The sequence below is a fragment of the Silene latifolia genome, chromosome 10, assembly GCF_048544455.1.
Source record: "Silene latifolia isolate original U9 population chromosome 10, ASM4854445v1, whole genome shotgun sequence".
NCBI classification, from domain to species: Eukaryota; Viridiplantae; Streptophyta; class Magnoliopsida; order Caryophyllales; family Caryophyllaceae; genus Silene; species Silene latifolia.
Window position 1 is genome coordinate 68,219,979 of NC_133535.1, and position 14,960 is coordinate 68,234,938.

Sequence of the window (14,960 nt, forward strand, 5' to 3'; positions counted from 1 at the left end):
TACACACCCTAGTATATGAAAGGCTACGCAAGAGCATATTCAGCTGACAATCCAACAATATCTCCAATATCAATAATAATTCAAATTCCAGCTAACCGTTAATCTCATAATTCATGAGAATAAGCTAAAATGGCAACAAGGCAAGAAGACTCAAGCATAAGGCATCCAAAGCATCCAACAACCAACATGTGAAATGATAATTACAAATATCAAGGCATAACATAAAACTTCCAATAACAACCAATCTCACCTCAAAGACAAACCCTCGACCCGAGTCCCGCGACGGGTCATCGGTCAAATCGAGGCTGACCGGTTTAAACCTAGTTTGACCAAACTCGTTCGGTCAATCTGGCCCAGCTCAGAGTCTTGGCCTACTTTGGCCCAAATCACAAATTTTATCGTAATATTATTCTCATGCTATTTCCAATTTCTATCATGTGAAAAACGAAAGTAACACATTATCAATCACCTAAACACTTAACAAACAACAAGCACAACATTAACTACTAATGTGACATTAATTCGTCGAGTAACTCGGAATAGTTACCTTACGCTAGCAAAGAGACAAGTAATAACTTGAGAAAGCTTCTAAAACCCAAAATTACTCTTCATCTTCAACCACATATGAGGCACCTAAAATAATTATGTGAAAGGACGATATTAACGAATTATCTTTATATAAAATATGAGACGGAAATATAATTAAATAACGAAATATACTCTCTCGCACCCATTTTTATCAACCCATAAGCAACCCATAAAACAGTCCTCCATCGGTATATAACCTTTGCTCGATCGCGTCAAAAACAGACCCAAACCCTATACTAAACGCCCCAAAACAGGGCTCACAAAACTCCTGTCGCGGTTCCAAACCAAACCCCATCGTCATTTCAAAGATACACCGTCTTAAATATACCACTTACTAGCTAGCATCCCAAATGATCCCTACAGGTCAGTATACACCGTCTCAATCATCTCCACATATCAGTATACACCGTCTCAACTATACCACTGACTAATTAACATCCATAAGGATCCCTATATATAATTATACACCGTCTCAATTATAAACCAGACTAACCAGCATTCGAAATAAACATATTTTACAAGTAATATCGAGTAATCCGTTATCGTTACCTTTTTCCGATCGAACTAGTCCTTCATGACTAACAAATCTTATACAAGACCGCCTATCTCAGCATCTACAACCGTCTTATAATAAATAAAGCTGAAAGTATAAATTGGGTTTGTAAAAATACATGACGAAAATGAATGTTACTTACATCGGAATGACGAGAACGACGAGAGGAGCGCTATGGAACAAAAATAGTTGAAAACGGATAAGGAACGAAGCACCGACGTCGATTAACAGATCAAATTTTGAAAAGGAAAGAGAAGTCGCCAGAAGAAGAAAAAAAAAGAACGAAGAAGAAGAAAAGAGACGTGAGTTCGTGAAATGAGACAGCAGCCTACTAGCCTGCTATTTATTATACGTATCTTTCTTCATCGTTAAGTAATTTCGCTCGTTTTTAAAACCGTCTCGAGTTAATAAAATCGGTTTTAGTAAAAGTTTCGATAATAAAAAACGGAATCAATAATAAATAAATTTAATGAGTGAAAATAAAATAAACTCAGCTAGTTAACGTAAATAATACAATATCAGCTTGAATCGGAATTATTAGCGATTTTTACAAAACTAACGGATATTAATAAAAATTGCTAATTTAGTGAAATAAGCTCAAAATAGCTAATTGGACGGTTTTGTTCCCAAAATCCATCTCGGGTTCACTTAAAACAACTTTCATAAGGACTCGTAAAGAAACGGAAATTATTAAATAAATAAACTCGAACTAACTTCAATAAACTCGAACTAACTTTAAATAAACTTATTAATGATTATTAAAATTAACGTATCGAATTATGATGAAATTAATTAATTAGCTAAGCATATATATATAAATCGTTAAATGATGTAATTAAATTCAAAATAGCAATTAAAAGAATTTTATCCAACTTAATAAAATACGGGGTGTTACAATCACCCCATCTTTTAAAAAATTTCGTCCTCGAAACTTGAAAGTATAAATGAAAGGTTATAAAAATAAAACTGGAATTGGAATCGGTAACCAAAACATTTTAAAGGTTATTTATCGTAAGAATCAAAATTCTTTCAAAAGTTTCAAATAAAATTTTCCGAAAATGAACCGATTCTCATCAAGGGAACGAAAGTGTTCTCGTTACGTATTCAAGAACATCACATTCCAAATCAAAGATAAGGTCAAAAGGCAAATTATTTGTATAAATCAAAAATCAAAATACCTTCAAAAACATTAATGAAGAGTTTTCAAAAATATAAGTCTCATTCATGGAACGGAATTGCTCTTATAGTGCACACAAGAACGCTAACTTTCCAAGTCAGAGACAAATTTAAAACAAAAACTATTCGCCGACAAGCGTAGAACAAGTTATCAAACGTCTCCAATAACTAGTTCTAACATCCGATCAACGTTAAAATCAAAATAAGAGAAAGGTAATCTACTCAAATTTTCTTTTGCAAAAAGCCAAAATAGAAATAAAGGTTTCACTTTTAAACCCAAATGGGGGTCAAATCCCTGAAAATGTAACATTAAATTTTGACAAAGAAGTCATAAATAGATCAAAGTTAACAGAAATTGGATAAAATTTAAAGAAATCTCGGGTTTAGCGATTAAAATCATGATAAAGAAGTCTATACTCAAGGAACAAATATGGAATTAAATCAAATTTTCATTTTCAAATCTTTAAAAATAGGTTAGGTTTGCAGAAGTGACATAAACTTTTAAGAATGAATCGAAACTGGTAGCTTGAAAGTTTAGAAGTTGTACAAAAAGGAAAGTAACTTAGATAGCATAAAAACAAAGTATGTTAAGAGAGCTCAAACTTAACCAACAAGAGAGCTATAATGACTTTCATAGGGTAAAAATTGAAGTCAAAATTACAAGGATGTCAAAGATAGAGTTTCACAAGATACGAGTGTCAAACTTAAAGGAGGAGCAAGATGAAGCGAGGAAATGAGGTATGAACGGTAACGCTTATGATCAAGGAGAAAGGGAAATTAGACAACAAGGAAACGTCAGATACTCAAATCTCAAACAACAATGTCATCACTTCACTAAGGAAACAACGGGTAATAACCAGGTCAGGAAATGATAGGAAATTTAAAAAGGGATATATGAACATGTCAAGATGTGAGACTAAAAGAGTCGAATCTTAAAGATAACTAGTTACCAACCAGTAAGAGATATCAGAATTAGGAAGATATTCAAGACAAGGAAATAACGAGTAAACTTTTATACTTAAGAATCAAATCCAACCAATGTATGAACGAAAGGGAGGAAAACGATTAATGGTACGAAAGAGGATTTTTAAGGCTTAATCCATACGCTTCCTAAAACTTAAGGTTCTCTCTAACAAGGTCACGCCTATTAGGGTATTGTACCTTCATGACAAAACGACCAAATCCCAAACAAGGGTCAAGGTAAAATAAACGCTCGCTTAAGGGGTGATAAATCAGTTAGATACTTCTTCCACCTATCTTATCACATATTAGGATTTCCCTAAATCAAATCTACCACTCAAGTATAAAAGCATCTCTTTATCTCAAGCACTCGACACAACCTCAATGTTTTAAAAACCAAAGAATGAATTGACAAAGACTTCTCAACAAAGTTCTCAAGGAACAACTAACACCAAATCACATTCCCAATCTATACGGGATTGTTAACATCTAAAAATGGGTTTTCTTCCAAATTCATATTCTAAACTTATCTCATGTTTACTCCTAAGGCGACGACGCTCAACCTACTAAGCTTTCAAATCCCAAACATAAACAACAAAGCCAAGTTCTATAACTTTAATTACATAGGCAACTCATTCCTAACACAAAGAATCCACCAATCGATTATACTCAATTTGTCAAGGAACTAGGTATAAGAATCACTAAGTATGTCTCATCACATTACCTAAGTCTTTCTAACATCACGACTTCTCAAAGCCAGGGTTAAGGGTCAGACACAAACAATCTCCTCAAAAGTCGAATTTTCCAACCAAGGTCAACATTCCTCACAAGAAAGAGTACTATCTAACGGCGTTAAGGGAGGATAAGCAAAGAACAAAGGACAAGTTAGGAGTACAAGCGTAGCTTTTAAAGTAAAACAGAAGGGAGTTTAGAAGGAGGATAAGCACCAAGAGATTAAGAATAAGGCGAGATACAAAAAGAACGAGAAACATCTTCAAGGAAGTAGAAGCATTCTTCAAAGGTTGAACAAATCTTCAATCCTCAGCAATAGGCACTAAATCTTGATCTTCTTAAAATATAAGTGTCCTTTCAATGGAACGGAGATACTCTTGGCGATCACTCAAGAACATCAATATTCCAATTCAAAGACATAAAAATACATTTTTACACCAACAAATGATAAAACTAATTATCAGACGTCTCCAATAACAAGCTTTAACACTAATTGACGTTAAAACCAGTGAAAAACATTAAAATATTTTCAAAACCTTTAGATCAAATTTTTTTTTTTTTAATAAGGGTAATAACTCCATTAGCTAAAGATAAGCTCACGGTCATTGATCCAAGAACGCAACAATTATTAAATGACAATCAACAAACAGGTTAGTACCTAACAAAGAGCAAACACAAAGAGACTACAACATAAGGTCCTAAGTCTACCCATCTTACCCATCTCTCAAGTTTATTATTTTAAGGTCAAGTTATTTATATTGGGGTGCACAAACGTGCGTCGGGAGCAAATATGCTCTGATACCAACTGTGACACTCTCATTTATTGCGGAAAAGTAAACACGTAATTCTAGAATAAAACTGCATGGATATGTTTGTAATAGATTCATTTGGGTAAAAACCTGTAATTTTTAAAACCTGAACCTGTTATAAAGATATCCAAATTGGAAGGTGTCAAACATACAAGGTCTAAATAGAAGTTTCATAACATAACTATCGCGAAAGTCGCGAATAGCAAATTATACAACCAAATGTAAAGAGGGAGACATATGTCCCTAAAATGTATGTGACATAAAAAGTGTTTAAGGGTCACAATAAAATAAAGCCAATCTAGGTCCCAAGGTTACTTTGCTCGCTAGCTCGTCCATGTACCCCATATATGCATCACCTACCTGTCATTCGCATTTTATACAAATACGAAAGCCACGGTCGTGGGGAGTAACTCCGAGTTCTCCCGAAACGAAATGTCATAATTAATATAACATGTAAACATAAGAATATGAATATGAATAACACATAGCCTTAGCATATAGATGCTAGACAATCGTGCTTATCATGTGAACAACAATATAACACCACATAGTCCTAGCATGCGAATACTAAACCGACTCATATTACACTATCATGTGAATCACATAACATCCAGGAATCCAAACTCTATCAACCATAGCCGGCTTGCATCTCACCTTCTATGATTCATAGAATCATCAAACAAGAAAGGACAATATATCTAGAGACAGGGCATAAGTTACTAGTACATCAATAGTCACTTTGTAACTCGAGTCTATACCACGAGGTAGGGAAGCTAGTATTTTGGCTCGGAGGTTACATTTAAAACATGGCCAAAACACGACTCAACCCTAATCCTAGACTCACAGAGAGACCTAGAGAAATGCGGATAAAACCACCGCACCCAAGACTCATGATAAAACCACATGAGTACCCTAAGGAGTCCACCAAAGGGTTGGCTAGTACTTAAGCTGACCATCTCCTCACAAAATAGGCAGAAAGGTCATGCCCCAGCTTGGATATAAACCCACCAAGCCAGGAACACAAAGGCTATTAAGCCGCAAACATATACTCGTCAAAGACTATAATGGCCTATCTATGATGAAGGCCGAAATACTCACCTAGGACCTAAATAAAACCAATCTAGGTCCCAGCTTGAATACTTTAGCCCACACCACACAAGACAAGTAGGACACCCAATTAACCATAAGAGAGGCAAAGAGTCCAAACTTGCACACTCATATGATCATACACACCATAGTATATGAAAGGCTACGCAAGAGCATATTCAGCTGACAATCCAACTATATCTCCAATATCAATAATAATCCAAATTCCAGCTAACCGTTAATCTCATAATTCATGAGAACAAGCTAAAATGGCAACAAGGCAAGAACACTCAAGCATAAGACATCCAAAGCATCCAACAACCAACATGTGAAATGATAATTACAAATATCAAGGCATAACATAAAACTTCCAATAACAACCAATCTCACCTCAAAGACAAACCCTCGACCCGAGTCCCGCGACGGTCATCGGTCAAATCGAGGCTGACCGGTTTAAACCTAGTTTGACCAAACTCGTTCGGTCAATCTGCCCACTTCAGTCTTGGCCTACTTTGGCCCAAATCACAAATTTTATCGTAATATTATTCTCATGCTATTTCCAATTTCTATCATGTGAAAAACGAAAGTAACACATTATCAATCACCTAAACACTTAACAAACAACAAGCACAACATTAACTACTAATGTGACATTAATTCGTCGAGTAACTCGGAATAGTTACCTTACGCTAGCAAAGAGACAAGTAATAACTTGAGAAAGCTTCTAAAACCCAAAATTACTCTTCATCTTCAACCACATATGAGGCACCTAAAATAATTATGTGAAAGGACGATATTAACGAATTATCTTTATATAAAATATGAGACGGAAATATAATTAAATAACGAAATATACTCTCTTCGCACCCATTTTTATCAACCCATAAGCAACCCATAAAACAGTCCTCCATCGGTATATAACCGCACGCTCGATCGCGTCAAAAACAGACCCAAACCCTATACTAAAACGCCCCAAAACAGGGCTCACAAAACCCCTATCGCGGTTCCAAATCGAAACCCCATCGTCATTTCAAAGATACACCGTCTTAAATATACCACTTACTAGCTAGCATCCCAAATGATCCCTAGAGGTCGGTATACACCGTCTCAATCATCTCCACATATCAGTATACACCGTCTCAACTATACCACCGACTAATTAACATCCATAAGGATCCCTATATATAATTATACACCGTCTCAATTATAAAACAGACTAACCAAAGATTCGAAATAAACATATTTTACAAGTAATATCGAGTAATCCGTTATCGTTACCTTTTTCCGATCGAACTAGTCCTTCATGACTAACAAATCTTATACAAGACCGCCTATCTCAAAGATCTACAACCGTCTTATAATAAATAAAGTTGAAAGTATAAATTGGGTTTGTAAAAATACATGACGAAAATGAATGTTACTTACATCGGAATGACGAGAACGACGAGAGGAGCGCTATGGAACAAAAATAGTTGAAAACGGATAAGGAACGAAGCACCGACGTCGATTAACAGATCAAATTTTGAAAAGGAAAGAGAACTCGCCAGAAGAAGAAAAAAAAAAAAAAAGAACGAAGAAGAAGAAAAGAGACGGGAGTTCGTGAAATGAGACAGCAGCCTGCTAGCCTGCTATTTATTATACGTATCTTTCTTCATCGTTAAGTAATTTCGCTCGTTTTTAAAACCGTCTCGAGTTAATAAAATCGGTTTTAGTAAAAGTTTCAGTAATAAAACGGAATCAATAATAAATAAATTTAATGAGTGAAAATAAAATAAACTCAGCTAGTTAACGTAAATAATACAATATCAGCTTGAATCGGAATTATTAGCGATTTTTACAAAACTAACGGATATTAATAAAAATTGCTAATTTAGTGAAATAAGCTCAAAATAGCTAATTGGACGGTTTTGTTCCCAAAATCCATCTCGGGTTCACTTAAAACAACTTTCATAAGGACTCGTAAAGAAACGGAAATTATTAAATAAATAAACTCGAACTAACTTCAATAAACTCGAACTAACTTTAAATAAACTTATTAATGATTATTAAAATTAACGTATCGAATTATGATGAAATTAATTAATTAGCTAAGCATATATATATAAATCGTTAAATGATGTAATTAAATTCAAAATAGCAATTAAAAGAATTTTATCCAACTTAATAAAATACGGGGTGTTACAGAGGAAGAAGTGGATCAAAGGGAAAAAGAAGATGTTCCGGCTAAGTCTCAACGAGGGGGTAAAACAAAGAGACAACTTGATCTCCCCGACATTAATGAAGAAGCCGAGGGTGATGATGTGAATGTTGAAAAGGAGGATACTGTTTTGGATAAAGAAAATCCGGATAAAACCGGGTCACCAACAAAATCTGATAAGGGGAAAGGTAAGGAGTCGGGTCTTGATGAGGGAGACAAGGGTGTGGAGCCTAAGAAAAAGAGAGGAAGACTTCAAAAGGGGGTTCCAAAGAAACGAGGGAAACCCATGACAGTGGAAGAACCGAGGAAACCTTTCTTCATTGATCCAAATGATTCCGTCCCTTTGACTTCAAAATGGGACGAGGACACTTTATGGGCTCAAATCGAAGCTTTGGATCTTCCTCCCTCTATTTATCGTCATTGCAAGAGATTAATTTCCAAGGATGTTATCCACTCAACCCGTGTCTATGAGAAGACTTGGCTTGACCGACCCGCTTTTACCAAGGTCCGAGAAATGATAGCTGCTCAACAATGGGAAAGCTTAATCGAGCTTAGGGAACCAGTGTATGCTTGTGAAGTTGTTTAATTCTATGCTTCCTTACGAGTTGATGAAACCGGAAAAACCCTCACTGCCAAAGTTAATGGTAAGCCCATAGAACTTTCTCAATTTGATTTTTCTGAAATCCTTAACATACCTAACGAAGGCTATGACAACCTACCCTCTGAAACCTGGCCTGCCCTTGATTATGCCTCACCTATGACCATTGCCAAAACTGTTTTTCCTAAGGCCATTACTTGTGGTGGTGTCGCGAACACTCAAATCCCTCCCCCTCTCCGCTTAATTTTCAATATGCTTTGTCGTACCCTTTACCCTTCAGGAGACCGCACCAAACTTTCAATTGCCCAACAATACATCATTTACCACATCGCCATTCACCGCAAAATAAACCTCCCTGGTCTGATGTTTCGCCGTTTCTCGGCCATGACCACAAAACTTTACGACCCTAAAGACTCTAGTGTTATCCGTCTACCTTATTGTATGTGGGTTTCCAAAGTTCTGAAAGCTAAGGGTGTGTTACTCTCGACAAGTGTGGGTTGTGTGAATTGTTATGATGTGATGAGTGATGGGCAGTTTGATAAAATGTTAATTCGAATTGGTGATGATGGGTTGCACCCAATAAAGTCTCGGGGCAAGGGTCTTGAATCTGCTTCATCTAGCAAAGGTTCGGGTCCATCTTTGAGAACGGTTCTCAAAGCAGTCCAAGAACTTGGTGCATGGGTTAAGGTGGATTCAGAAAAAAAGGATGTTGTTATGGCTCATGTGGAGGATGCCTTGGCTGGGATTGGTCGTCTTGAGAAGATTGTAGATGGGTTGAAAGGTGAAGTTGATATTATCTCTACTCTCCTCCAAGCAAAGGATAATGGTCCCTCCGAGGGAAATTCTGATGATGAGTCCTCATCCTAGACCTAACCCTTATCCTCTCAAACTATTTTGCCTCTTTTGTTACACCCCCTACCCTTCATCGTATTATTGGTTTTGGTGGTGTACCCTTTAAACTTGATCTTGCCATGGTGAACAACGTTTGAACTATGTTTAAACTTTGCTTTGTGTTGACTTTGTTATCTTTGCACGATTGCGTTTATCTTTATGTGTTTTCTAACATGTGTTTTCCCATGATTGAACGGTAGCATCATTGCCCTTTTGATGATATCAAGAGGGGGAAAAGGTAAAACTCATGCCATGTCTTTTAGAACTACTTGATTAACCCGTGCCTTGCTCTAAATTTCTCGATTAATCCTTGATATATGGTTTATGTTCTTATATCTAGTCTATCTTGCTTTATGTTCAAGTTAATTACCCTAACCATCTTAGGACTCAAAACTTAGTCTTCACTAACATTTTGACAATAATTCAACTTGATTTCTTAATATTGTTCATAATGGACCCAAAAATACAATTTTATATTATAAACTCCAAATTAAATTATAATAATTTCAAATAATTTCAAATTTTGAAATTCAAACTCATGAACATTCTGGAAAAATACCATGAAACTCATAATGTTCAAAACTTAGGTTATAAATTTCGAAAAAATTTCGAGAAAAACATCGTTGCGGTTTATCGGTTTTATCAAATATGACCATTAAAATATGAAAAAATTACTTTTAATCAATTTTTCACTTTTAGATCTGAAATGTGGGATAAAATGCAACATATGAAGTTTTTCTTTAGTCATGAAATATGTTTTAGCATTATATACTAAATAAAAGCCACTATTTATCGAATTTTTACTCAAAAATTCATAAATCGTGCAAAAGGAGTTCAATCCATCTAAAAATTTTACACACACTGAGTAAAAATGCATGTGACAACATATTAAATTTTCATGACCAGATTCGAAATATAACTCATATTAACCTAATAAACCCTTTAAATTCGATTTTGACTTATGAAATCCATATTTTATGCAAAATAATTTAGCTTTTCATGAAATTTAACATGCAATCAGTAGATAATATATGTGAAATCATATCCAAAAATCTCTGAAAAATTTGAAGTTTAGCTATTTGTCGTCCAAAAATGACATTTTTAATCATCAAAATCACAATTTTATGCCATTTATATATAAGATGAACAATAAAATCCATAAATCAACTCATATGACCTAAAATCCATTTAGGACCAGAAACTTTTAATATGAAAAATTATTTCGTGATTTATCTTCATAAATCCTAAATAACAAGTTTTATTTGTTAACTAATTAACTCGGAAAAACAAACCCGATTTTGCATGCAACAACCTTGTGCTCTGATATCACTTGTTAGAAAACATATTTTAAATATCACATATTTTGGTTTAAAGTTTTAGTCATAAAAACTTAACGATCTTATGCATGCAAAACTAGAATAAGAGTAAAGAGAAATTGGTTTCATACCATATGAATATTTCGGCCAAATATGGGCACAAAAGTAGTCTCCTTCCACTACTTGTTCTTGAGCTAATAACACAATGGATGATCCTCCAAGTATCCAAAGTAGAATACCTCCAATAAGTTGCACCCAAGACTATCCCATAATACCCATATAATTATTAACTAGATAATTATATAAGTTACCTTCAAAATTCTAATATACATATTACTAACACTAGTAATCTCTTATATTAGTTTTGAACAAGATACATAAAACTAATTTTATGTGTAGTAAGAATTAGAGAGATTTTCTCTAATTTTATTTCTTATGCGAGATAAGGAGAAAAATGAGAATAATCATCAATTAGAGAGAAGACCACTCATCTCTCCTTTTGTTGTAGTCATCGAAAAAGAGGAGGAGGGGAGAGGTTAAGCATGCTCTTGTCACTTCTCTTTTCCATGCATTAGCTAGAGTAAAAGTGTCTTTTTGCTTTTTGTCTTCACAAGACAAATTGTGTAAACCTTTGTTCATAGTCATGTCACTATCAAGCATTTTAGACAAATGAATAAGACAAAGACTTCTCACACTACCCTCAAAATTTCGGTCAAGATGTATAACATGGAGTCTATTTTAACTTTGTAATTTTGTCAATTGTATAACATGTGACATGTGACATCTTATATGTCATATGTAATTTAAATGCACATTTAACTAATTAAATGTCATTTTATAATAGTTAAATCACATTTAACAAATTGACTAGTAATTCTAAATTACTTTTACATAAAATGGTCATTTTAATATAATTCACAACATCTTGTAATTATAACTAACTTATCATTCGCATCTCGCGTGTTTCGCAAACACCGATTAATTTTAGTAATATAACTTCTTAAATTACTAAATAAAATATTATTTAATCACATTTTAATAAGATGTCATTTTTTCACTTGTAATTATTAATCTTTATCAACATACAATTAATTAATCTTTTTCAATTAAGGGAATTGTCCTTTAGGTGTGACCTCAAGGGTTCAACTTACCATCACCGTCAAACGACAGTAATGTCAAACTCTAGTTAGCCAATCATTACCGATTTATGTTGGTCAGTTGACTATATAATTAAATCATCCCTTGCGTATTCTTATTATGAGATTTAATTATGTCATTGACAATGTGATCGCATTATTGTCGGGGACACTTACTCCAACAAATCCAAGCCACTACGCAAGGGTCAGGTCTGAACAAAATTGAGCCTTAATTCAGGAGACCAAACCAGCCAACACCAGTCCCACCAACAGCAGCCATCATGGCTAGCTGAAACTCTCTTTAATTAAACCACAAAAACTAACCAAGGAGCCAAGCCAGGCCAACAATGCATCAACCAGTCACATGTGATTTCTGATAAAGTTTGTTTCCTCATTTAGCCAAACAATTGGGAAAGCAGTATTCTGAAACGTTTGGCCTTGTTTCATACATCCTTAGATAACACCTAGAGCACAAAATCAACTTGCAACAAGGACCAAGCCTTTTCACAAGAACAGCCAAAGGAGGAGTTAGACTTGTCACTATCACACGGCTTTCTTTTGTTTTTCACTTCAGTTTTTACTTTTTACCATATGCAACCATTGTAAGATAGATCATTTATCTTTATGTTTTATGTAAGCAACAAATCCTGGCCCTTGGATGGCATTTCTTAGGGTTTATTGTACTGAACTTGAACAAAGGCCTATATAAGGACCTTCCAGCAGTCTGTGATACTCAGACTTTGATTAATAAACAAAAAACCTGAGATTTCTCTCAAGTATTTAAAAATCTTAATTCTTGTTGAGTCCTAGAGTTAAGTCAGGCTTAATAACATTCTCTAGTGTTGATTAAGTACATGTGGGTCACTGCAAAATTGTCTTTCAATCATGTGCTTGTTGTGGGTTGTTTGAACCTCATTGTTGCCTTAAGTTTGATGCTTTCTGTGATTGTTGTGGTTATTAGTTTGATGATTATATACCCTCTTATTTCAGAAAATATCTCAAAAACAGTCACACAGTTATTCCTAAGTAAATTGTTTGCATTATTGTATGCACCAATCTGTTGTGCCAATTCTTAAAAATACATAGGGTGCTTGAAAAATTCTGATTTTTTGTACAGTTTTAGTTCATTATCTTAACCAAATTGTCTCCAACTTTCATGATTTATTAAGGTCATTTGCTATTTTTACTAAAGCTCTGGAGTCTTTTGCATCCTGAGTTTGTCTGTGTTGTGGCTTTGTTAGGATTGCTCCATTTCTGTCAAATGTCCATACTTCACACTGCAAATTGGTAACCAGAGCCAGGTTATAACACAATTCCATCTTGTGTTAGTCCTGAGTGAGAGAAAGTGAGTCCATTTACCCTACCTACAACAAAAACACAAAAAATCAACCCAATGAGTGAAGAGAGGCTTGCTAGTATTGAAACAAGAATAGAGAATCTGGCAAGAAATGTGGATACTTTACTCAATGTTGTCCATACTATCATGGAAAGATTTCCAAACCATGATCCAAGAAGACAACCACCACGTTTCAGAGGAAGAGGGAGAGGGCTTGCAATGGGAGCAGGAAGGAGATAGCGACAGCCTGATCCATATGAGGAAACCAACTTTGAGTCAGATAACTCAGGAATGGAGGAAGGGATCTACAATGCAGAGACAAAGATGTAAAGGTAGATATTCCTGAATTCCATGGTAGTTTAACCCTGAAGATTCTTGGCTTTGAGGATTGAGAAATTGGGAAAGGTGAAGCCCGTGGTGCCTAAGTTGCCTCCTAGAACACCTTTCAAACCTTACACAGGTGTGAGGATTGGATAGACACCGAAACATGTCCCTCAGGGCACCACAGATAAGGGGAAGGCACCTGTAAACTTAAAAGTTAATCTTATTGTGTCAAGAGACAAGATAAGGTGTTTCCAGTGCCAAGGATTTGGTCACTTTAGAAAGGACTGTCCTTCCAACAGGACTCTTACCCTGATGGAAATTGAAGAAGGGGAAAGAGAGGGTCTTATTGAGCTATAACTTTCTAAGGGGGTGTTTGGTTGGCATCAATGGAATGGATTGGAATGGATTTGATCCATTCCAATGTTTGGTTGAAGCATTTTGGAATGGGGTTAGATACCCAATGGATTCTAACTCCATTCCAACCCCTTGGAATCTCATACCCATCTCCTCCCCATGGATTCAAACTCCATACCTTAATGTTTATTTTTCCAATAAATCAAACAAGTTTTGAAAGATATGGAGTTGGAACCCCATACTTCTATGGTTTCTCATCCCAATCCATTCCATTCCTAAGCAGCAAACCAAACGACCCCTAAGAGCAAGTCCAATGGTGAGCTATAACTTTCGAGCTTGTTAATTCTACATCATATTTTAAGCTACAACCCTTAAACCATTCCAATAGTAAGCTACATAAGTTTCTAGCTTTGTTTTTGTTTAATAAATAAAAAATTAAGAATAAATCAAACCTAAATTTATTTGGCTAAATTTCTATTGGTTGATTTGTGATAGTGGGTCCATTCAAGCAACTAGCTTCATTAAGTTAGTTGCTTAAGCCAAGTTATTCTACATGGCCATCTCCAATGGTGTAGCAACTAGCTTGCAACTTTAAGAAATTGCAAGTAAGTCCATAAGCTACACCATTGGACTTGCTCTAAGCAGCAAACCAAACGACCCCTTACTTTTTCACAATTTAGTGATCAATAGCCACTTTTTTTTTGGCAGTTGTAAAGAAAGGTTAAACACTGGCACTAATAGCTCAGGACCCTCATAGCGAGGTTATGAGCAACCTTATTAAAACGGTAGGAGTAAAACTAAAACATAGACAATGAAAGAAAGGAAATAAACGACTCATATCTTCCAGTAGCCCTTTAGTGAGATTATGCTCCATCTCCACTCCCGCAACCTGTTCACGTGCCCA